The sequence below is a fragment of the Mustelus asterias genome, chromosome 21 (genome assembly GCF_964213995.1).
Source record: "Mustelus asterias chromosome 21, sMusAst1.hap1.1, whole genome shotgun sequence".
Taxonomy (NCBI): Eukaryota; Metazoa; Chordata; class Chondrichthyes; order Carcharhiniformes; family Triakidae; genus Mustelus; species Mustelus asterias.
In genome coordinates, this window is record NC_135821.1 from 39,167,240 (window position 1) to 39,192,099 (window position 24,860).

Consider the following 24,860-nt stretch of genomic DNA (forward strand, 5'->3'; position numbering starts at 1 on the left):
TGCATGTTGTGGCCAGAGTGAGTGATGGATAACGGGTGTTTGAACCTCTCAGTTGCTGTGAAGGAGACACGAGTTCTGCTTCTTCATAAAATACTTTTATTTCTTTGATCCAACTCAACACACAATTCTCCACCAACAAATAGTGCCACCTGTGGCCCCTTTATATATCAGTGACTTCTATTGAATAATTGACATCAAATTAGGACTTAATTGGAAGGTCTGTTAACCCATTTCTAACAAAAGGTTCCATGGTTTCTCCTTGGTAATGTCACTCTTCCTGAATAGTGTTGCAGTGGCGGCCATTGTTTAAGTGGTGAGTAATGCATCACACTGCTGACTGGATTCTTGTAGATGGCAGAAAGGTTTTGTGGTGAGCTACTTCCCTCATACGCGGCGTCTGCCCTGATCCTATTGCTCTAGCGATATTGGTATCATTGATCTGGCTGCTCCACCAAGCTTCTGGCTAGTGATGAATGCCGACGGTAGGGTACTCAGCCTACCGTGATCATTATGTGGTACTTGAGAATGAATGTCACCTGTCAGCCCAAGCCTAGTTGATGTTCAGGACGTGCTATGGGCTGGTCGGAGCGTCTCCTTTATTGGAGAAACGGAAATAAAGGCTGTCAAAATTTCAGCAGAAGGCTTGTGACTGGGCCATGAATAAAGCAGCTTGGGCCAAGGATATTTCTTGTAGTAATGACCTTACGATGTGCTAATTGACCTCCCACAGTCTCAACCATCTTCCCTGTGTGTGCATGACTCCAGCTGAAAACGTTTGTTTTCTCCTTTTGACCTCAATTAACCTCTGGGTTGCTGGTGTTTTGATCTCTGGCTCCAGACCAGGACAAAAATCCGAAGATGAATGTTTTCAACAGAATCCTAACTAAATATTAATAACCAGATAATTGGTGAGTGGTTATTGTTTAATGGCACTCTTTAGTATTTATTCATTTGGATAATGATTAAGGGGAAGGCGATACATCAGTTGACCTCATTAATGTTATTAGAAGAAAGTGCTCCCATTGCTGAACTATATCGAATTGAATCTCGGTTATTTTGACCCAGGTTCTTCACCAAGGCAAAGTTTATCTTTTTCCATTGCACATAGTTGTGTAGCTAATTGGAGTCTATAATAACATTGCTGCAACTCATTTCCTTTCTGACTGCTAAGCTACAGATGGACTTCACATTGTATTAATGATGGATGGCAAGCACATAAATTGCCTGGATATAAGGGAACAAAGTAATGAGTATGGTGAAATTTTGTTGAATTATAATTTCCCATAATGTTGCTTGGAGACTAATGCTTTAAAGTGCTTGATGTATTCTCTGTGAGCTTGTAAATAGATTGATAGCTTTTAAAAATTGATTTAAATTTTAGATTTCTCTCCCATTTTAGGTCACCAATTATTGCTGCATCCTCCAACCATTAGGAAGGCTTCCAGATCCCAAATTGTCGTACAAGTGTTGAATATGTATGAGGTTGTTCAGCCATTTTAACAGATGCTAACCTCATTAAAACAAAAGAAATTCTAACTCTGATTTTTCTCAGAATTCTTCTTCTGGGTAATTTGACCCAAAGATAGCACGGTGGTTAGCACTGCTGCTTCACAGTTCCAGGGACCTGGGTTCGATTCCCGGCTTGGGTCAATGTCTGTGTGGAGTTTGCACATTCTCCTCGTGTCTGCGTGGGTTTCCTCCGGGTGCTCCGGTTTCCTCCCACAGTCCAAAGATGTGCGGGTTAGGTTGATTGGCCATGCTAAAATTGCCCCTTAGTGTACTGAGATGTGTAGGTTCGAGGGATTAGCAGGTTAATATGTGGGGGTAGGGCCTGGGTGGGATTGTGGTCGGTGCAGACTCGATGGGTCAAATGGCCTCTTTCTGCACTGTAGGGTTTCTATGATTTCTATGATAAAGGACAACAGTGTACTTTTGTACGATCTCCCCACTCACTAGCCCCCCCCCGGAGAGGAGTCTCGTTCCTGCTCTTATTAATGTCACAAGTAGGCTTACATTAACACTGCAATGAAGCTACTGTGAAAACCCTTGAGTCACCACATTCCGGCGCCTGTTCGGGTACACTGAGGGAAAATTTAACATGGCCAGTCCACCTAACCTGCATATCTTTGGACTGTGGAAGGAGACCGGAGCACCCGGAGGAAACCCACGCAGACATGGGAGAATGTGCAGACTCTGCGCATGCAGTCACCGAAGCTGGGAATTGAACCCGGGTCCCTGGTGCAGTGAGGCAGCAGTGCTAACCACTGTGCTACCACGCCCCTGCCCTGTCTAGGAAAGTCCCTAGGTCCTGCGCTACTGAGTGTCAAACATTCGCAGATTATTTACTTGTGCTAAGTTGAGGGCTGATCTAAATTGAGATCCTTTAGATGATTTGAAGTGATTTTGGCGCAGGTACAAAGTGTTTCTTCTTGCCATAGAATCCCTACCATACAGAAGGAGGCCATGTGGCCCATCGTGTCCACACCTACTCTCTGACAAACCCACACCCTTGCCCTATCCCTGTAACCCCATGTATTTACTTCACTAATTTCCTTAAACCACACATCCTGGGACACTAAGCAGCAATTTAGCACGGCCAATCCAGCTAACCTGCACATCTTTAGACTGTGGGAGGAAACTGGAGCACCCGGAGGAAACCCATGCAGACACTGGGAGAACGTGCAAGCTCCCCACAGACAGTGACCCGAGGCTGGAATTGAACCTGGGTCCCTGGCGTTGTGAGGCAGCAGCGCTAACCACTGTGCCACCATGCCGCCCAGGTCATAAGAGTTGTCAGGTCTCAAGGGTTGTCTCTTGTGGGACAACCCAGAAAAGGAGAGCACAATCTTAAAATTCGACCTTCGTCAAACCATGGAAACACTTTTTCCACATAAAGGATAAAACGAATCAGGAAGCAATCTTTCTCTAAAAGGCTTTGAAGGCTGAGTCAATTTAGGCCTCTCAAGATGGAGATCGATAGAACTTTACTGGTAACAGTATCAAGGGATAAAAATGAAAAGTACTGGAATGACTCACCAGGTCTGGCAGTATCTCGGCGGACTATTCCCATTGAAAGCCAGTGAACTTTTGCTGGGCTGCCATGTTAAATCTCATCCACTATAATCCCGCCAACGTTTCGAGCGCAATATGACTTCTCCAGAGATGTATTGGACTCAAAATTTTGGCCAGGATTTTTCTGCTCCCATTATTTTTGGGGTGGGTTTGGTGACAGGAGTGGAAAATCCCACGAGAAATTCAAATCAGAACATTCACATTCTTCCCGTGTCTTCGTGGGTTTCCTCTGGGTGCTCCAGTTTCCTCCCACAGTTCAAAGACGTGTGGGTTAGGTTGATTGGCCATGATAAATTGCCCCTTAATGTTAGGGGGATTAGCAGGGTAAATATGTGGGGCTACGCGGATAGGACAGGACCTGGGTGGGATTGTGGCCGGTGCAGGCTTGATGGGCCAAAAGGCCTCCTTCTGCACTGTGGATTCTATGATTCTATGATGATTCTATGTAAAAGTGTGACAAGCCCCTACTCCCCCCACCAGTGATGTAATCAGACATCATGTCCATACATTAACATCTCAATATCAGGCCTCTACGCATGAATCCTCCCACCTCGACTCCAGTAACAAAGTCCATTCAAGTCGACGTGAGGACAGACTGGTGTAAATTGTGACTCATCTCCCAAGGTGCGCACCTGGCAAGCGGACCTCCCAGAGGGGCTCAGCTTGGTGCCTCGTTCAGAGTGGGGAGAGGATCATGCCCGGGCCTTTAAAAGTAGCACACCAATTTTCCAAAGACAAAGCTGGGGTGGTCGCCATCAGAGCCGGCAGCTCCAATGCTGCATTTCCTGCCGCTGTCAGCCTTTGCCAGTACTTGGAAAAATTCCGCCCATTAACTCCCAAAAGATTTCTCAGGCTGGGATTCTCCAACCTCGCCCGCGACCAGGATTCTCCGGGGCTGCAGTGTGGGGCGGCACGGTGGCACAGTGGTTAGCACTACTGCCTCACAGCGCCAGGGACCCGGGTTTGATTCCTGGCTTCGGTCACTGTCTGTGTGGAGTTTGCATGTTCTCCCCGTGTCTGCGTGGGTTTCCTCCCACAGTCTGAAATACATACTGGTTAGGTGGATTGGCTATGCTAAATTCTCCCTCTGTGTACCCGAACAGGCGCCGGAGTGTGGCGACTAGGGGATTTTCACAGTAACTTCATTGCAGTGTTAATGTAAGCCTACTTGTGACACTAATAAATAAACTTTTAAAATCTTTCGAATGGAAATTTGATGGAGTGCCAAATTCTCCGTTCTCGCTGGGAGCTGTGGCAGGGTCTATGACATTGGAAAATTTTGGCCGGAGTGCTGTCCCCAGCGGGAAAGGTGCTTCAGTTTCCTGCTGAGGGGTCGTTGCGATTCAGCTTGTAATTCAAGAACACTTCTAATATTTTTGGAGCCGGGGGAAATTCTCACTAAAATCTCGACTTGGGATATTTTTTTGGAGTGGAAGCCTAAAGACTCCCGCAAGATAAAGGGTGCCCCAATCTCCAAGTTAAGTTGAAGGCTCATCTCATCCAACTCCACCGTGGACATCTCCTCAAGCTCCCACAGACATAGGGAACACCCTCTGACCGAGAATCATAGAATCCCTACAGTGCAGAAGGAGGCCATTCGGCCCATCAAGTCTGCACCAACCACAATCCTACCCAGGCCTATCCTCATAACCCCAAGTATTTACCCTAGCTAATCCCCTGACACTAAGGGACAATTTAGCATGGCCAATCCACCTAACCTGCACATCTATTGCTGTTGCTTTTATTACTGCCTCAAGGGAATGGGATCAGTGGTCGGTAATTGGAGTTGAAGTAAACATTGGTCAGGGAACCATAAATCTATACAATGCAGATGGAGGCCACTCAGCCCATTGACTCTGCACTGACTCTCTGAAGAAGCATCCCACCCCTCCCCACCCCATCCTATCCTGTAACCCTGTGCACTTACAATGGCTAATCCACCTACCCTACATATCTTTGGACTGTGGGAGGAAACCGGGGCACCCAGAGGAAACCCACGCAGACACGGGGAGAACGTGCAAACTCCACACAGACAGTGACTCAAGCCGGGAATGGAACCCGGATCCCTGGTGCTGTGAGGCAGCAGAGCTAACCACTGTGCCACCGTGCTGTCTCAGTTGAACAGTGATCACACCTGAGGGGCTGAATGGTCAACTGCTATTCATATCTTTATTTGCTCGAGAACTTGGTATTTTTCAATTGGTGAAGGGTCCACTAAAAGCACAAACAGGAAAGTAGTTGATGGTAGATATTTGATGGATTTTGTTCCTTCCAATTTTCTACAATACTCGTCAAAACGTTTGAAGATGCCCACACCCCTATGTCCTGCACATTTGCAGCATTAAGGGAAAATATTGAGCTTCATTTTTGGGGTCCTCTAACAGCATGTAGCATTTCACAAGAGCAAGGTTACAGGCATCCAGCCCCCATCTCCTTTATATCAATGACAGGCTGCAAGGAAGGAAGGACTTGCATTCATATAGCACCTCCCACTTCCTCCATGCAATTTAACATGGCCAATCGACCTGACCCACACATCTTTGGACTGTGAGAGGAAACCGGAGCACCCGGAGGAAACCCATGCAGACACGAGGAGAATGTGCAAACTCCACACATACAGTGACCCGAGCCGGGAATTGAACCCGGTTCCCTGGCATTGTGAGGCAGCAATGCTAACCACTGTGCCACCATGCCATGTTTTGGAGTCGTTAATTGGACAAATGGTGGGCAGGACACTGAGAGAATGCTTATGACATACTATTTAGCAGCTACTCAAACCATTGAAGGCAGGAGCAGTTGCTATTCATACAATAAACAGTTGTATTCACCAAATTCCCGTGCGATCAGTGTAATTTACTGCTGTGTGCACTACTCATTCAAATAGTCATTTTTCACCTGAAGATGTGTTTTGCAAGATTTAAGGAGAATTAATTGAACTTGTTTTTCACTAATGCTCTGATGTGTGGGCTGACTTTTTAAAAAATGACTGTTAATTTGCATTTATCAAACAATATTGGAAGAAGAACATGGAATTTTTACAATGCCTTGGTCAATGGTCTCCCCTCAACCTTCAAAACCTTTAAGATCCTGAGGGGTACTGACAGGATGGATGTGGAGAGGATGTTTCCTCTCGTGGGAGAACCTAGAATTAGGGGTTACCATTTGATGCGTGATTGATTCACACGGGAGGCTAGGACGTACCCGGGAATAAAGGCTTTTATTCACAACAAGATTGGAGCACACTACTTAACAATATTATCCCAGACTAAGGGCTACTAGGAAGTAGCAGTGACCTTTATACTCCTGTAAGAAGGCGGAGCCGAACGGAGTGTACCACATAAACAATAATAACAGGTGGAACACCCAAACCCTAACCCCCAACAGTAACAAGAGTAACATATGTACAAGTACCCATAGTGGTAACCATCTATGGTTCACCACACCATTTAAAATAAGGGATGGCTTATTGTGGTGAACATGACTCCCACTCACCTGACGAAGGAGCAGCGCTCCGAAAGCTTGTGGCTTGTGCTGCCAAATAAACCTGTTGGACTTTAACCTGGTGTTGTGAGACTTCTCACTGGCTCATTTAAGACAGAGGTGAGGAGAATTTTTTTTCTCTGAGGGTCGTGAGTCTCTGGAACTTTCTTCCTCAAAAGGCAGTGGAAGCAGAGCCTTTGAATATTTTTAAGGCTGATTCCTGATTAACAAGGGGGTGAAAGGTTACCGGGATTAGGCAGGAATGTAGGGATGAGATTACTATCAGATCAGCTGCGATCTAGTTTAATGGTGGAGCAGGCTCAAAGGGCCGAGTGGCCTGCTCGTGCTCCGAGTTCATGAGGGCGATTCTCTCAGCCCACTGCGCTGCTTTTGCATTGCTATGCTGCCGGCCTCTCCAGCAGGAATAGGCCCCGCCCACTGATTCACGCTAGGGCACTCTGCAGTGCACAGAGTTTGAGAGATTCATTTTGAACCTCTTGCTGAAACAAACAGCAGGATTTACTCTAGTCTTTACGCAAATTCCACAGTGGGAATTTTTTGGGGAGAATCGTCCCCTGTATGTTTGTATTATTAGGAAAACAAAGTTAGTTTTAAGGGATTGGTAAACATTTGAACAAAGAGATATTTTAAATAGGTTTAATTTAACGTTTCTGTCCCTAGACGCGTAGAATCTATAGCTAGATTCTTGCTGGACAAAGTGTATGTGTGGATGTTGGTTTCAATTCCGACTGTGATTCTATTGTGCTTAGAAAGGGCTATGGCGTGAAGAATAAAGAGGCCAGCAGAACTATACAGTAGTTGCTTAGCTACTGGAGGCTCTTTGAAGGGTAGAAAAGTTTGTAAATTTTCATAGAATTCTTATAATGCAGAAGGAGGGCATTCAGCCCATCGAGTCTGCACTGACCACAATCCCACCCACGCCCTACCCCATAACCCCACCTATTTACCCTCGCTAGTCCCCCTGACACTAAAGGAAAAATTTTAGCAGGACCAATCAACCTAACCCGCACATCTTTGGACTGTGGGAGGAAACCGGAACACCCGGAGGAAACCCACGCAGACACGGGAGAACGTGCAAATTTCACGGTCATCCGAGGCCGGAATTGAAGCTGGGTCCCTGGTTCTGTGAGGCAGCAGTGCTAACCACTGTGTCACCATGCCGTCCTAATATTGGTGAATTCATAGAATCCCTACAGTGCAGAAGGAGGCTATTCGGCCCATTGAGACTGCGCAGACAAAAATCCCACCCAGGCCCTATCCCCGTAACTCCACACATTTACTTTGCTAATCCCCCTGACACCAAGGGGCAATTTATTATGGCCAATCAATCTAACCCACACATTTTTGGAGTGTGCCAAGAAACCGGAGCACCCGGAGGAAACCCACGGGGACGTGGGGAGAACGTGCAAATTCATACAGACAGTGACCCAAGGCTGGAATTGAACCTGGGTCCCTGGCACTGTGAGGCAACAGTGCTCACCACTATGCCACCATGCATGTATTTGACCACAGGCAACCTGTGTGTTTACAGGGATTTTGTGTGAGTAAGACCAATGTAATTTAAGATGTACTTTGTAATAAAGTACGAAGAACAAAGAAAAGTACAACATAGGAACAGACCCTGTGGCCCTCTAAATTTGTGTGGAATCATTAAATTAATGGTGAAGTGAAGAAGTTATGAATAATAATCAAACTTTTCATGTTTAATTGTGTTTTTTCTTGTTGAAACTAATTAGTGGTCCTGCGACTCTGTTCATCCATGTTTTCTAAAAAAAAAGTAAAAGTTACAGTATTTTGAGCCAGGGTTCCATTTGAGATCTTTAGTTCTAGCACCAATTGGGACCATAACAGTATGTAACCATAGCACCAGACACAGGTATACAGCTCCAAACACGGATATCTTGGCCAACAAAAATTTCCTGTCAGAATTGTGACACAACTTCAGAAATGAGGAGTCTGAGATGTCCTGAGGTTGTGATAAGAATCTACATGATGCAGGTTCAGCCTGCCTAGGATTGACTAAAATGTCAGTGAGAATTCACAAAGTATTAACAATACCACATAAATTTTTTTCCTCCACCCACCCCCTCCCCCAGTTGCCTGTTTAATGTGGACACTTTAAATTATGTAGTTTACGTGGTTGTTGGGTGGTGTCAGTAGTATCGTCGTAGGATGTGATTGAATCATAGAGGTCCTGCAGTGCAGAAAAAGGCCATTCGGCCCATCGAGTCTGCACCGACCACAATCCCACCCAGGCCCTATTCCCCGTAAGCCCACATATTTACCCTGCTAATCCCTCTGATACTAGGATCAATTTAGCATGGCCTAACCCGTACATCTTTGGACTGTGGGAGGAAACAGGAGCACCCAGAGAAAACCCACACAGACACGGGGAGATTGTGCAAACTCCACACAGACAGTGACCCAAGGCCGGAATTGGACCCGGCTCCCTGGCGCTGTGAGGCAGCAGTGCTAACCACTGTGCCACCCTGCCATCCGATCTCAGCAGCTATCTAAGATGAAGCTTTGGTTCTGAACCTACAGTTCCCAGAGCTACAAACTTTGTATGTGGTTATTAATCCACTTTCCCTGATCCTGGCCAATCGCATTGTGTACAAATTCACACTCTCACTGCGGCAATCTTCTGCTCCTGGGAATGTGTAAATTAGTGACTTGGACACATTGGAATTTTAAATTCTTCATTACAATAGGCATCGTTTTGTGTCAACCGTAAACCTGCAAGAATGATCTGACTTTTTGTAAAACACAAACTGCTCATCTTGCATTGCAAATGTTTTGGAAATCTTTAACTTTGTCTGATACACCCCTGCCTTTTGAAACAATGAAGGACAAACTTACATTTTTATGACACCTTTCACAACCTCAATGCTCCCAAATGCGTTAAAGCCAATTAAATTTTCGTTGGAGCAGAGAAGATTGAGGGGCAACCTGATCGAGGTACAAGATTATCAGAGACATGGGCAGAGTGGATAAGGAGCAGCTGTTCCCCTTAGTTTAAGGGTCAGTCAAGAGGGTTCATAGGTTCAAGGTGAGGGGCGGGATGTTGAGAGGGGATGTGAGGAAAACCTTTTTTACCCAGAGGGTGGTGACGGTCTGGAATGTGCTGCCTGGGAGGGTGGTAGGGGCAGCTTGCACTTGGCACGTCATAACATTCAGGGCTATGGGCCAACTGCTGCTAGATGGGATTAGGTGGGAGTTCAGGTGTTTCTCACGTCTCGGTGCCAACTCGATGGGCCGAAGGGCCTCTTCTGCACTCTATGATTCTATGGTTCTATGATTTTAAATATGTTAAGGGTGGCCACTATTGTGATGTAAGGAAAGTAGCGGCCAAGGTCCCACAATCAGCAATGAAATAAACATCAGATAATCTCCTTGTACGTGTGTGTCAGTGGATAAATGTTGGACTTCCCTGGTTTGATCCTTTTTAGAAATAGTGCCATGGGATTGTTTATAAGCAGCTTCCCGCTTGGCACTGCTCTGGGCTGTCAGCCTGGATCATGGATGTGACATGGAGCAGGAATTGAGGCCACATTTTTCTGATCTTTTCAGGGTGGCATGGTGGCACAGTGGTTAGCACTGCTACCCCACAATGCCAGAGACCCAGGTTCAATTCCAACCCCGGGTCACACTGTGTGGTGTTTGCACATCTTCCCCATGTCTGCATGGGTTTCCTCTGGTGCTCCGGTTTCCTCCCACAACTCAAAGATGTGCAGCTTAGATGGATTGGCCATGCCAAATTGTCCTTTAGTGCGAGGGGATTAGCAGGGTAAATATGTAAGGTTACATGGATAGGGCCTGGGTGGGATTGTTGTCTCCTTCTGCACTGTAGCGATTCTATGGTTCAATGATCTAGCTGAAAGTGCTGCCACAGTACTCTAGCTAATTTTAAACCTGTTTCTCTAACCAGCACGGAATGGGCGTTAGCACTGCTGCCTCACAGTGCCAGGGAGCCGGGTTCGAATCCTGGCTTGGGTCACTGTCTGTGTGGAGTTTGCACATTCTCCCCATGTCTGTGTGGGTTTCTCCGGGTGCTCCAGTTTCCTCCCACAGTCCAAAGATGTGTGGGGTAGGTAGATTGGCCATGTTAAATTGCCCCTTAGTCAGGAACTAGCTAGAGTAAATGCATGGGGTTATGGGGATAGAGAGTGGGTGGAATTGTGGTTGGTGCAGACTCAATGGGCCGAATGGCCTCATTCTACACTGTAGTATTCTGTGATCTATGATTGTAAGCACTGTGCTTTCCTTCCCTGACTATTCGTTTGACATGGCTGCGTTACGGGACAAGTACACGGGGACAAACGTTGTGAAATTACATGTATAATGCAGTGATTCCATTTTTGCCCCTACTTTGTCCCGAATGAATGACCCATTGGTGGATGGCACCCTTGCTGCTCTTCAAAACTTGCTCTCAGGATGTTGGACAAGGTGGAAATCTAACGCCACTTTGCAGTGATGAATTCAGTGCAACCAAATGGAAAATGCACTTTCCTGTACTGGTTCTTTGGGTGGCCTTGTCAGTGGACAGGAGATCTGCCCTGAGAGACAATTGGTGTGTATGGTGGAGCAAGCTCGAAGGACTGAATGGCCTACTCCTGCTTCTCATTTTTATGTGTCTAGGAGTGCCTTTTCATTTATAGGCGGCCTGTCAATCACTGTTTTACCCATCAGGCTTCCTTTTGTGCATTGATCCAACTGTTCCCAGCCAGTACGCCCCAGCAATACGAGCGAAGGAAAAACTCTTGTTTTATAAACTCCTTCTTCCCTTCTCATTTACTTTGTAACACTTGATCTTTCAAATTGAGCTGTCACAGGGACATCATCAAGTTGTTTTTCTGGCATCTTCCCGAGTCTCAGTAATTGACTCTTTCACCAATCAATACCATGGCCAAAGGAAAAGGAAGCGCGATGCTCTGGAACATGCAGAGACCTACACTGAGCACCATGCTTCTCCTGCCTTGGCTATTGACAGTGATCGCAAACCAGATTGTTAGCCTGTCACTCGTTAGGCATAAGTCTGCGTCTTTTAGAAGGTTACTCAATCTGTTTACATAACAGACACAAGCACAGAGAATGGACGGGAGGATTATTTTGTTCACCAGTGTCTGCTGTCCTTTACTAATTGAGCTATTCGAGCACTCGATGCCAGCTGTGTGCAGAACCGCGTGTAATGTGTTGTGTCCCTCAGCAGATCAAATCCTGCAATGGAGATTCACCTATTCACCTGAACACGAAAACTCACTAGACTGATCTGAATACACGTCTCTATTTCCTATCTGACCCCTTTGAGAATCGTCGCATCGTAAGAATCTGTCTAGATTTATAACATGAATCAGCTTTAACAATATCTTTGCCGCACCGTGCGCTGTGCGGAAAGTACAGATGTTGAAATTCTAACCGGGCTGCATTGAACATTTGTTGAAACTCATTATTGCCATCTGCTGCCTTTCTCCCAGTTCCATAATATCAAACTTAACCCCTAACTGCGCTGGATAAATTAATTCGGACACACTCAGCTCCACGAATACTCATTGAGTGCAATTTTCATTTGCCAGCACGGCTCACAGAGTTAAAACTGATGACAGCAATTGCAGACAACGAGTATTGTATTCCAGGTTGCCATTGTTCCTTTGGATTTGCAGTGCTGAGTCCCAATAACTCTTCCAGGTTTGCCAGTCTCACGCCCAATAAAGTGCCACCCAACCTTAGTAGAAGTTGTTGGGCTGGTTTAGTCCATAGCAACCATTTGTTTGCGGTTAAGATTACCACATTGCTGTCTTTAATTCCATATCTCTCGCCCACTGCCATGTCCCTTCCCTTCCTGCCCTGCATAATAGGGCAGCGCGGTGGCACAGTGGTTAGCACTGCTGCCTCACGGCGCAAGGGGACCTGGGTTTAATTCCTGGCTTGGGTCACTTTCTGGTGTGTAGTCTGCACGTTCTCACCGTGTCTGCGTGGGTTTCCTCCGGGTGCTCCGGTTTCCTCCCACAGTCCGAAAGGCGTGCTGGTTGGGTGCATTGGCTATGCTAAATTCTCCCCCAGTGTATCCGAACAGGTGCCGGAGTGTGGTGACTAGGGGATTTTCACAGTAGCTTCATTGCAATGTTAATGTAAGCCTACTTGTGACACTAATAAACTTAAACTAATAGAATCATAGAATCCCCACAGTGCAGAAGGAGGCCATTTGCATCGACACTGATCCCACCCAGGCCCTATCCCTGTAAACTCGTTTATTTACCTTGCTAATCCCCCTGACACTGATGGACAATTTATCATGGCCAATCCACCTAACTCGCATATCTTTGGAGCCTGTGCTCAGTAGCTTCACTGATTTAGAATATTTGAACACAGATTCACTGGGGGGACAGGGAGGGGAGCACTCCTTTTTTTCTAATATTTGACTGTTTCTGTACGACTAGCAAATATAATTTTCCTTCTGACATTTTGGGTCCATTTGTGTTGAGTGCCTACTTCAAAACTGAACTGTAAGCTTGAGGAGAGGTTTCTCAGCTGTTATCTTGGTTTTATGTTGATGGTGCCAGCAGCTTTTCAGCATTCATCAGCGCAGTAAGCAGGGTAGATCTTTTTCAAATCTGTGGAGAAGGTCTTGACCACCACATTGGCTTTATTCCAAGTAGTGATAGATGACTGTCTCTATTATCCTTGAGAATTGGGAATAGCTAGTTTAATTTGTCTATCTTCAAATAACTATAAAAATAATAAAAGCAGGCAGAACAACTGGCACCAGTTCTGGGCACAATCAAGGGCACACTCAACCCCACATCCTGACAAAGTCTCCCTCAGTAACATCCGGAAAATGACGACAAAATATCGGCAGCAATCCCACAAACAAGTTGAGCAGTAGCCTGGCAGAATCTTTCTCCCAGAATGCACCTTTCAGCCATTGTCCAACACGAGAGAATCTACCCATCTCCCCTTGACATTCAGCAGCTTTCCCTTCACTGAATACCCCACCATCAACATCCTGGGGTTACCATTGACCAGGAACTGATCTGGGTAGTCTTATAACTACTGTGTTTACAGGAACTGGTCAGAGGCTGGAGATTCTGTGGGTATAACTCACCTCCTGTCTCCCCGATGCCTGCCCATCATTTACAAGTCACCAAACCTTCTTCAACAACACCCTCCAAATCCACAACCTCTACTATCTAGAAGGACAAGAGCAGGAATAAGGGAACACCAGCACTTGCAAGTTCTCATCTAAGCCACAGATCATCCTGCCTTGGAAATATATTACCAGTCTTTCATCGTCATCGGGTCAATTCCTAACAGCACTGTGGGCGTACCTACAAAACATGGAGTACATCAGCAGCTGCTCAAGAATAATCAGCGATAGCACTAAATGTTGGCCTGGTCAGTGCCCTGTCCACAAAAAGCAGATGTCAGGGAAGCAGAGGTAGTTGTAGATGAACTATATTTGTATTGTTAAATATTAGAAATAAGGTATTGTTTTGAGTATGTTGAATTTAGTGCTGCTTTGTGAGGAAGGGTACAACTCTAAATAGATTCATGATGGACAAAGGTGTTTGTGTGTGTGGGGATTTGGTCAATTCAAACTATGCTTCTGTTGTCTTGAGAGAGTTATAGACTGAAAAGGAATCAAGCTGGGAGAAATATAGAATTGTATCTTACTAACCAAGGGCACCTTTAGGGTAGGAATGTTTTTTGAGTGTAGTTATTAGCTAAATTCACAGCAGTTAGTTATGGAAGGCTGGAAAGGAAACACCTCTGTAAGCTTTGCTAGAAGAAAAGCCATACCATGGAGTAATGGTTAAGAATCTAAGTGCAAGGAACTTAAAGAACTGCTAGTTAAGGAAACTAGAAAAATGAAGAGAAGTCTGAAATAAAAAGGCTCAAAGAGGATCTGCCTTTTTGGAACAGGATATAGTTTATGGAAGTCTAAAGTCAGACCAAGGAAGAGAAGAGCTGAGGAGGCTGGCTACAGAAAAGCCAAACATCTGAAGCAATCATAAGGTTTGGTGTCCCTATTTCCAGTGTTTAAAACAATAATCTTCTGTTGGTGTTTATGTAGAATTTTGGATGTATGTTACAATTCAAGATAAAGGAAGCCTTAAAGGAGACGTGGAAAATCTGTCATTGGATACCTTGTTGAAAGTGGAGTATAATTGTTTGAAAGGATAGTTGGAAAATCTGAAGTGGATTTGTAATGCAAACAGGTGATGGAGAGCATTGTTTGGAAGAAGATTTTAAAGGTGTCTTTTTGGGAGTGGAGTTTGGAAACCCTCGTGACGATCATCTGCAAGGCCGGTATGGGGGGGGGAGGGGGGTGATGGGGCTGTGATTGTGAGAGAAACCACAGAAGATTGGTTGAGTGGCATTGGCCATTTTGTTTCAGAGTAGGGTGTCACCTTTGAAAACTGTATACATTTGTGAAGCTAAGGGGGGAGTAGATGAGTATTGTGTTATAATCAAACCTTTCATGTTTATTAAATGCTTTTTTCTTATTGTTAAAACTAATTAGCAGTCATAGAATCATAGAATCGCTACACTGCAGAAGAGGCCATTTGGCCCATCAAACGAGCACCTGGCAGATACTCTGACAGAGTATCTTACCTAGGCCCTCTCCTCTGCCCTATCCCCGCAACCCCCCACACATTTACCATGGTTAATCCATCTAACCTACACACCTTGAGACACTAAGGGAAAAATTCCCCGTGATTCCGTTCCTCCAGTTTCTAAAGAAATGTAAAACATTACAGTCGTCCGAGCCAGAGTTCCATTCTGGGACCTTCCTGTCCAACAGCAACATCAGCTGGGATTGTAACACTGGACAAATCCAGTCCAGCCAGCTACAACCCCATTGATCTCCTCTATATCATTAGTAAAGTGATGGAAGATGTCAACAGTAGTGCCTCAAGTAGCATTTGCTCCACAATAACCTGCACACCTGTGCCAAATCTGGGACCTGCTGGGATTACTCCATTTCAGAATTCATTACGGCCTTGATCCAAATATCAACAAATGAGCTGAATTGAAGGTGTGAAAATGATTGCCCTTAACATCAGGGCAGCATGTGAGCAAGTGTGATATCAACGCAGGCATCTACACAGCCCAGTAAATGTTTAGTCAATGGAAATCTGAGGTGGGCAGTGGGGGAATCTCAGATACAACCTCGCACCAAAGATGGTGGTTGTAGTTGTTGGAAGCCAATCCTCTCAGCCCCAGGAGTTCTTCAGGATACTCTCCCACTATTTTCAGCTTCTTCAGTATTGATATTCCCTCGATCATTTGGTATGAATTTGGGTGGTTTGCTGCTGATGATTGGACAGTGCTCAGTCCCTTTATAACACCTCAGAAAATCAAACAATCCCTATTCGTATGCAACTGGACCTAGACAACCTCCAGGCTTGCCTGGCAATGAAATTCATGACGTGGAACAGGAGATAAGAAACATGCTCTCCATGTCCACTCTATCTAGGCCTCTCAGTGTTCTGTAAACAAAGATGTTCCAAAACAAGGTGGTGTGCAACTTGGAGGGAACTTTCAGGTGGCAGTTTCCTGCTGCCATTGGAATTCTGGGTGTGAGAAGTTGTAGGTTTGGGATGCGCTGTCGAAGGAGAACTGGTGATTTGCCGTCACGTATCAAGTAGATAATACATACTGCTGCCACTGTGCACCACTAGAGGAAGATGCGGGCCAGAATTCTCCAGCCATTCACACCAGCGGGATTCTCCAGTCCCGCCGGCAGCGCACCGAGGCCCACGAGTTTCCCACTGGTGTGGGATGATAGGTTGGCTGTAGGGATTCGCATTCTAATCAGTATTCTGTAACTTGATTTTGTGTCTCTGTGCCTTGTTTGAGAGCACATTTCCACTCCATCTGACGAAGGAGCAGCGCTCCGAAAGCTAATGGTATTTGCTACCAAATAAACCTGTTGGACTTTAACCTGGTGTTGTTAAAACTCTTACAATGAAATTCATGCCACACAAATGCCAGACAATGACCAACAAAAGACAAGCCAACCAGATCCTCTTGATATTCAGTGGCATTACCAGCACTGCATCACCACCATCAACATCCTGGTGGTTGACCACAAACTGAACTGGACATGTCATCTAAATGCTTTAAGAACAAGTCAGTGATTGGGAATTCTGTGGCAGATTTCTCCCCTCCTGACTCCCTTCAACCTGTCCACCATCTACACGGCACAATATAGGAGTGTGATGGAAAACTCTTCACTTGCCTGGATAAGTACAGTGCTCATAACATTTGTACTTGACCCCATCAAGGACAAACCATTTGATTGACACCCTGGGTGAGATTCCCAGCCGCGTGTTTCCTGCCACCAGGTGCTGACGCGTTGTTTGCTAGCAGCGGGATTCTCTGGACCTGCCGCTGTCAATGGGAATTCCCATTGACCTCATCCCACGCCAGTGGGAAACTCGTGGGCCTCGGTGCGCTGCCAGCGGGACTGGAGAATCCCACCGGTGTGAATGGCTGGAGAATTCTGGCCCGCATCTTCCTCTAGTGGTGCACAGTGGCAGCAGTATGTACTATCTACTTGATACGTGATGGCAACTTACCAGTTCTCCTTCGACAGCGCATCCCAAACCTACAACTTCTCACACCCAGAATTCCAATGGCAGCAGGAAACCGCCACCTGAAAATTCCCTCCAAGTTGCACACCACCTTGTTTTGGAACATCTTTGCTTACAGAACACTGAGAGGCCTAGATAGAGTGGACATGGGGAGGATGTTTTCACTAGTGGGAGAGACTAGAACTTGAGGGCACAACCTCAGAGTGAAGGGACATTCCTTTAAAACTGTGGAATTTCTTCAGCCAGAGGGTGGTGAATCTGTGGAACTCATTGCCACAGAGAGTTGAGGAGGCCAGGTCATTGAGTGTCTTTAAGACAGAGATAGATAGGTTCTTGATCAATAAGGGGATCAAGGGTTTCGGGGAGGAGGCAAGAGAACGTGGATGAGAATCATATCAGCCATGATTGAATGGCAGAGCAGTCTCAATGGGCCGAATGGCCTAATTCTGCTCCTATATCTTATGGTCTTCTGGTTCCATCATCGTGGTGGTGTTATGAACCTGGAACAATGAGTGTATCTACACCACAGGGACTGCAGCAGTTCAAGAAGATCACTCACCACCACCTCTCCAGGGCAATTGAAGATGGGTAATAAATGCCCCCCCTCCCAGCAATGCTCACATCCTGTGAATGAATGACGGAAAACAGATCACTGTCATCCCTGGTTTCCTGGGCGGAGTGGCAGTGTTCGATGGTGATTACAATCCAGTCACATCTTGTGCAGCTATTTCTTTAAATCGTTCTTTGTTTTGATTTATTTTGGTGCTGTTGGAAGGACACAGTGTGGTACCTGCACAGCGCAATAATTCTCTATTGATGCTGATTGATCAGTGACATCGAACAACATCTCGTAAAGGATTTGAGAATCAGGCATGGAGATTCCCGTAGAGCTGACTTCCGGCTTTCCAACATATATAGATAGCTGTATTTTCGAGCACTTGAGTAAATATATGTTGTTGCTATGTTTTACAATCAAACAAGTGGAAGGCTGGATTGTGTTGATGAATTCCATTTATGGCCATTTGCAATGTACCATCTTTACAGATTAAAGAAAGTCTGTTATTGGACTTCCACTGTCCTTTCCTTGTACATAACTACAGTGCAATTCAGAGAAGAATGTTCGAGGAATGGTTTTCTTAAAATTCAGAATACCACAGAGGTGATCCAACAAGTCATTGATTGTGTCTCAGACTACAATATAGTGTCATCCCACCTATTACTAATCTCACTCTGTTTGATGGGGATATATAGTATAAACGGAGTATGTTAAACTAGGTCACATGAAGGATTCTTTATTCATTCTGAGACATGGGCATCGCTGGTTGGCCAGCATTTATTGTCCATCCCTCGTTGCCCAAGGGCAGTTGAGAGTTGACCACATTGCTGTGGCTCTGGAGTTACATGTAGATTAGACCAGCTAAGGGAGATTTCCTTCGCTGAAGGTCATTAGTGAACCAGATGGGTTTTTCCGACAATTGACAACGGTTTCATTGTCATCAGTAGATTCTTGATTCCAGATTTTTTTTTATTGAATTCAAATTCCACCATCTGCCGTCTGGCGGGATTTGAACCTGGATCCCCAGAACATTAACTGAGTTTCTGGATTAATAGTCTAGTGATAATGCCACTTGGCCATCGTCTCCCCAACAGTAATTGTAATACTTCATGATGCCATAGAAGGACGTGACCTATTCTCCTATTCTGAGTGCCTAGGAGAAAGACCCAAGTGTAAGGGCGTGTTCTCATGACTGTAAAAATGTTACAATAAAGTTAGTGTTTGCAGCTGATAGTTTTCATGAGTTATTGTAACTACTCCAACCCAACCACTCAATCCTATATTGTGGCATGGGGTGAGAATTGCCCCACTAGAGCTGTGCAATGTCCTTGGTGCAAAAAAATGGAGCATTTTCAGGTAGCATGAAATTAGACAGCAGAAACAAAACAGGCAGAATACTCAAAAAGAAACCGTTTAAAAAGGATCAGAATCCATGAAGTTGAAGATTCACATGAGATTCAGATATCCTTAGGAGAGTTAAAAGATCTAAGTGCAATCTATTGGAATGCAGAGATCCTGGTAGAAGGTCACAGGACACATGTTGAATTAGACACCGAAGCAGCAGTTTCAGTTCTTTCAGTTGCTGAACCAGGGTCAAACAAGTGCGGTCTTCCATCCTGCTCAAAAAATACATGGATCTGGCGGAACAAAACTGAATGTTCTGGGAGAAATAACAGCTATTTTAAACACAGGGAGAAAGTAATTATCGAGGTACTGTGTGCAACTTAACATCCGAGATGAGCAGAGAGGTATGAACAGGACTGAATCTAATTCGCAGAATTGAAGACATAAAGAATTCTGAAGGTCCATTAGGAGACTTCAGAGCTGAATTCCTGAAGTTATTGATGAGATTGGAGAGTTAAAAACAGTGCATTATAGGACACCAAGCCCTGAAGCAAGCAAAACCAATATAAGACCATAAGACATAGGAGCATAATTAGGCCACTCGGCCCATCGAGCCTGCTCCGCCATTCAATCATGCTTATACACACCCAACAAGGTACCACGCCCTTTGCTTTCAAAGGTAAAGAGGTGGACTCAATGGTAAGATGAGGAGTAGTTTCAGCCACAAAAGATCCAATGAATTGATGCTCAGGGATGGTACCGGTCATGAAGTAAAGCCCAATGGTCCCACAAGAATATTTGTTGATCTCACACAACTCAATAAAGCTGTGAAATGAGAAGTCCATCCAGTGGTATCAGTAGATAGGAATTTAACAAAATTTGGGAAGAACCCAATGTTCTCCAATTCAGACCCTAAGGGTGGGATTTTCCAGTTGCGTTTGCTCCAAAGCCGGAAGATCCCGCCTGAGGTTAACCGGACCTTTGCATGGTCCGTGTCCCGCCTGCTATGATTCCCATGCTGGGCGGGATGAGAAACTTCCGCGCTTGCAGTGGATTCTAGCAATTACCTATTGACCAGGGGTTCAAGCTTCTCACAACTTCCATAGTTTTGGGTTTAACAGGTTAACTGTTGGAGTAATGTCAACACTGGAAATCTTTCAAAACACAATGTCAAATCCCTTAGAGACCTTCTACAAAGTTGTTTGCCACATGGATGACATGGGTCCACTTGAGGTGAGCGTGACATGAGAGTGAGAGCAGGGCTGGGGAGATGGCGAGAGGCAGGATTGACACTCAATAATAAGTGAGTTTCCACAGACAACAGTCAAGTTTCTTGGTGACAAATACATCAGGGATAAAGGCTGATCCACTAAAGACCAGAATGAAGTCTCACAACACCAGGTTAAAATCCAAGAGGTTTATTTGGAATCACAAGCTTTCAGAACGCTGCTCCTTCATCAGGTGAGTCGACTCACCTGGTGAAGGAGCAGCGCTCCGAAAGCTCGTGATACCAAATAAACCTCTTGGACTTTAACCAGGTGTTGTGAGACTTCATACTCTGCCCACCCCAGTCCAACGCCAGCATCTCCACATCACCACTAAAGACCAGAGTCACAAAAGCTCTGAGGAACATCACGGTGCTACAAATTGTGGGCGGCACGGTGGTTAGCACCGCTGCCTCACAGCACCAGAAACACAGATTCGATTCTGGCCTTGGTCACTGTCTGTGTGGAGTTTGCACGTTCTCCCCGTGTCTGCGTGGGTTTCCTCCGGGCGTTCCAGTTTCCTTCCACGGTCCAAAGATGAGCTGGTTAGGTTGATTGGCCATGCTAAAATCGACCCTAGTGTCAGGGAGACTAGCAGGATAAATGTGTGGGGTTACGGGAATAGGACCTGGGTGGGATTGTGGTTGGTACAGACTCGATGGGCTGAATGGCCTCCTTCTGCATTGTCGGGATTCCTGATTCTGTGAGAAGGTTAGAGACACAGGTTCCTGCCGTGCCACTTGTGTTGACGCCACAGGCCACAGACGCAGACTTTGACAAAGTGTGAGAAAGAGAGGAAACTTATCAAAGTTAACAGATGAAACATTCAGATCGTCGTTACAGAGCAAGAAAATGCCGAAGGCTGAAATAGTGGAAGCCGAGGCAATCAGATGCTTGGAGGCGAAAGTAATTTGTTTCCGGACTGTTCTCAAACATTTCCCTAGCTTCCTCTTCATCGCAAAATTCTTCAATGCATTCCCACTCTCAGCTGCCTTGTTTATGTTCCTCGAAGATCACGTTTGCACGTTGCTTTCTGATGAGGAATTGTGATGCCCGTTTGTGTGGCAGAAAGGAGACAATCTTGGGCAGGACAACACCCCCCAGCCCAGCCACAATCTGCAGATCTTTGACGTGGAGAGCACGCTTCGATCAGAGATCAGTTGAGATTTGGCAATTAGCACAGCCGAGGTTTTCATTGTCCAGATGGAACAGGACCGAATAAGAAGAGCTTTGACGGCAATTGAGCAATAGAATGAAGAACAGAGACCAGCAAGATCGCATTCATCAGAAATGAAAGAAGACACAGAAGAACATAAGAACATAAGAAATAGGAGCAGGAGTAGGCCATCTAGCCCCTCGAGCCTGCCCCGCCATTCAATAAGATCATGGCTGATCTGACGTAGATCAGTACCACTTACCCGCCTGATCCCCATAACCCTTAATTCCCTTACCGATCAGGAATCCATCCATCCGCGCTTTAAACATATTCAGCGAGGTAGCCTCCACCACCTCAGTGGGCAGAGAATTCCAGAAGCAAGTGATCCCAAACTGTTTACTCGTTCGAATTCTGTTCAGCAGCATCCAGAGAAGCAACAGCAGAATGAAAAGGCTGATTCCCTACAAACGTGAGGAGGATGAAGTATGGTAGGTTAGTGAAGAAACCACAACCCTTAGGAGGGTAAGAGAAGGTGAGAATCTTGACAAACCAGAGGAAGTAGAGAGAAGAGAGAGTGCATGGAGAGGGAAAGAAAAATAGCCATTACTTAAGAGAGCAAAAGAGGTTACATTTTGTACAAGACTTCAAAACACTGAATGACAAGGAGATTGAAATACTGGGTCCCAGGAATGTCTGAATGTTGAATTTTGAACATAGACTTGGAGGGAGATGCAGTATAATGGAGTATGTTAAACTCAGTCCAATAAAGGCTGAACTGTAGTGAATCCATAGAAGGAAACGACATACTCTCATATGACCTGATATTCTAGGAGAAAGAGGCATGGAAAGAAGCTAGTGCAAGGGAGTGTTTTCATAACTGTAAATATGTTGCAATAAAGTTAGTGTTTGCAAGAAATTCTTGAAACAACTCCAACCCAACAACACAATAGTATAGCAGAAACAAAACGTGCTGGAGAAACTCAGCAGAAACTCAGCAAACGCATTCAGACCTGCTGAGTTTCTCCAGCATTTCCTGCTTTTGGTCCAGATTCCAGTATCCGCTGTGGATTTGCAGTTAAATTCACTTTACAAAGGCACATTGCTCCATTCCTGCCCAGTGCTGTCTTTCCTGGGGCCCAGGAGCATTATGATGTCACTTAAATACCAATGACATCTCAACGAGCTGTTGAGCAGGATGCGCTGCACAGGAAGGGCAAAGTTAAGACAAAAGCTTTCCTTTGTGGGGCCCAGAGGACGGAGGGGTGTTTGGACCTGGCAGGGTTAGACTTGCCTGGCTCAATCAGCTGTCTCATTCTATTTTGTGTAGGCTGCCAACGGGCTTCGATTTGATAAATCAAAGCTTTGCGACTCACTTCACTCCCCCTGCCCCCCCTACTCCCCCTGCCCCCCCAAGTTAAGTTTATTTAGTGTCACAAATAGGCTTACATTATAACACTGCAATGATGTTACTGTGAAAGTCCCCGAGTTGCCACACTCCGGCGCCTGTTCAGGTACACTGAGGGAGAATTTAGCGTGGCCAACGCACCTAACCAGTACCTCTTTCGGACTGGAGGAGAAAACTGGAGCACTCGAAGGAAACCCATGCAGACACAAAGAGAACATGCAAACTCCACACAGTCAGTGATCTAAGCCGGGAATCGAACCCGAGTCCTTGGTGCTGTGAGGTAGCAGTGCTAACCACTGTACCACCGTGTTGTCTTAAAAGTGGGACAAATGTGGGGAGCCTCCACGCTCACTCAATTCTGATACAGTAGGTAGTCTCACAACATCAGGTTAAAGTCCAACGGGTTTATTTGGTAGCACGAGCTTTCAGAGCGCTGCTCCTTCATCAGGCACTCACCTGATGAAGGAGCAGCGCTCCTAAAGCTTGTGCTACCAAATAAACCTGTTGGACTTTAACCTGGTGTTGTGAGACTACTTACTGTGCCTTCCCCAGTCCAACGCTGGCAACTCCACATCAATTCTGATAGTGTACAAGGAGAGAAAGCTTTGATTCTTTCAGTCTCCCCAAGATGAAGCTCTCGTATTCCTTCCCCCTCTTGCCTTTTGCAGAGAAATGAGGCGTCGGTGAAGGCTTTCACAGCGACTGTCCTGTGACAACTGCAAATGAGTAGGATGACTGGAACAATGACTTCTCCATTGCATTGGTGTTTGCACTGCTGCTACTCAGTGAGACTCTCTCAAACACCGGCAGCTCTTATAGCTTTTCAAATAGACCCTTTATGTCCGGCTAAAAGGAGTCGCCTCAAAGCATTGTCAGTCTTTGTTAGTTGGAATGTGGAAAGCCATGAAGCCGTTCTCCACTGCGGTAATGTTTTAGCCAGATTGTGAATCCTGTCAGCACTGCGAATTGCTGGAATCCTGCCGTCAATCATTTGATTTTAACAATAAAAGTCAAGAAAGGTGAATACTGAGGATGAAAGATGCCAAAAGCAATCTGATTGCATTCACTGAAACCGACTCCAAATTCTTTAAAGACTACATTGCCAGTTTAAACAGTTTAATCTCGCACGGCAGTGCAAGGCCAGTTATTTATTTGGTAGCCTTGTTGAGGAAATGAATATATGCTAACCCCCCACCCCCTCCCCCAAAAGAAAATTACAAGCCAAAAGACTGATTTGTGAAGCGTTGCTCTAATGGACATGAATTCAGTGACCAAATGACCGGTTATCAGATGATGCCCTTGTTTTTGAAAGTAAATATTTGACGCAGGCACCATTTGTGGCTCCATTGGAAGCGCACTCACTGCTGAGTCACAAGGTTCTTGCTTTAATCCTTCTCTGTGGTTTGAGTACAGCAATCTTCGCCAGGCTTTTCAAAGTGGGGGTCGCAACCCACAAGTGGGTCACAGGAATTTAAAAATGGGTCTCCCTGTAAGTTCTCGTTGTCCTGTAAACTGAACCTGTTCAAAAAAACACTTTATTAATGTCACAAGTAGGCTTACATTAACACTGCAATGAGGTTACTGTGAAAATCCCCTTGTTGCCACACTCCGGCGCCTGCTCGGGTACACTGAGGGAGAATTTAGCATGGCCAATGCACCTAACCAGCACATCTTTTGGACTGTGAATGGAAACTGGAGCACCCGGAGGAAACCCACCCACTCCACACGGGGGAATGTGCAAACTCCACACAGACCGTGACCCAAACCAGGAATCAAACCCGGGTCACTGGCGCTGTGAGGCATCAGTGCCAACCACTGTGCCACCATGCTGTTCTGTGATCCTGTTTAAAAAAAAGAACGTGGGATATTCCGTGATCCTGTAAAAATAAATAAGCAAGGTTTGTTGATCCTGTTTTTTAAAAAAGTGGGATTTTCTGTGATGCTGTTGAAAAAAAAATGCGGG

At 45.6% G+C, this 24,860-nt stretch overlaps 1 protein-coding gene across 1 annotated transcript in view; it reads left to right on the forward strand.

The window, feature by feature from the left end:
* The window catches only part of epha10 (EPH receptor A10), a 582,772-nt gene that overhangs the window by 110,231 nt on the left and 447,681 nt on the right, over positions 1 to 24,860 (forward strand). The gene's annotated exons all lie outside the window — the stretch shown is intronic.